This window comes from Propithecus coquereli, unplaced genomic scaffold (genome assembly GCF_000956105.1).
Source record: "Propithecus coquereli isolate 6110/MARCELLA unplaced genomic scaffold, Pcoq_1.0 Scaffold146, whole genome shotgun sequence".
In the NCBI taxonomy this organism is placed as follows: Eukaryota; Metazoa; Chordata; class Mammalia; order Primates; family Indriidae; genus Propithecus; species Propithecus coquereli.
In genome coordinates, this window is record NW_012138969.1 from 387077 (window position 1) to 388635 (window position 1559).

Genomic DNA, 1559 nt, shown 5'->3' on the forward strand with positions numbered 1-1559 from the left:
TTTCCAACAAGGAAACCAGATTATCAAGGCAAATGAAGCAAGAAGCAATGCCAACATAAATGAGAGATGCTTGGTAAATGCTGGTGGATAAAACTTTTCCTGTTAGATCTCATAAACATACAGTGCAAATCTGAGAAAAGGACTCCCCAGATGTCAGAGGCAGTAGAGCCTACTGCTTAAGAATGTGGGCTCTAGAGTCAGACTGTGTTCGAATCTCATTTCTATCTCTCTTTAGTTGTTCACGCATTCGACCTTAGTGACAGTTTCCTCATCCATAAAATGGGGGTAATAATAGAACTACTTTGTAGAGTTATTTACCCAGGCACTGTAGCTCACACCTGTAATCCTAGCACTCTGGGAGGCTGAGGCTGGAGGATTGCTTGAGGCCAGGAGTCTGAGACCAGCCTGAGCAAAAGCAAGACGCCCCCTCTGCAAAAAATAGAAAAATTAGCCAAGTGTGATGGCATGTGCCTGTAAGTCCCAGCTACTCAGGAGGCTGAGGCAGGAGGATCGCTGGAGCCCAGGAGTTTGAGGTTATGGTGAGCTATGAAAATAACACTGCACTCTAGCCCGGGCAAGAGAGCAAGACTCCGTCTCAGGAAAAAGAAAAAAAAAAAAACTACTTTGTAGAGTTATTGTACATTTAAATGTGTTAATAAATGAAAGCACTTAGAACTGTGATGATTATTAGTATGTGACAAGCTCTCAATAAATTAATTATTATCATTATTATTATTATTATGTCAAGTTTGTGTATGCTTGGATTCACTCTACAGTCAGCTCTTAATTTCTTAAGCTAGAATTACTCTTCCACAATGGGGAATATTTTCCCCAGGAATAAAAATGACAGGATCCTTTTTTGTTAGTTCCGCTTTTTTTTTTTTTTTTAATAGAAATTGAGCCATGCCACAACCATGAATGCGGCACCAAATGGTAATGATTAGGGCACATGTTTTGCCTGCACCAGAATCAACTCAAGTTTGGGCTCTACCAACACAGAAGCATTTCAGACAGAACACAGGGCTGACATGCTGCGCTGCCCACAATCTTCAGAAGCACCTTTTGTGCTGCACAGATCAGGGTTAGACATTATGTGGTAGAAACAGACAGTGACAGAGAAAGGGAGGGAGAGAAATAACACATATGCTACAGCAAAATCCTACTTTCCCAGAATAAATTTATACAAAGATCATATGGTTAAAATATTTGTTTCACAAAAATAAGTTTGCCTAAATACTTTTTGAGGGATTTAGAATATACAGGTTTCTTTTTTGTCTTTTATTAATAATGAGATATAACAAAAGCTTAATTCCCATAAAGCTCAAAAGTGTCAATCAAACTTTATTTCATAGTCAGTTACTTTCATTTCACACACACAAACACACACACTCACAAAATTGTCATTTCTACCAAAATGTTGTTATGTAACAATAAAATTTTTACTATTTCCAGAGGGAAAACATTTGAACTTTTTAGCCTCTCCACTTGATAATTATGGGACAGGGGCCCAGAACTGTCCCTTGTCCACTTCATAAGCATTTCTGCCAGTTGGAGTACCA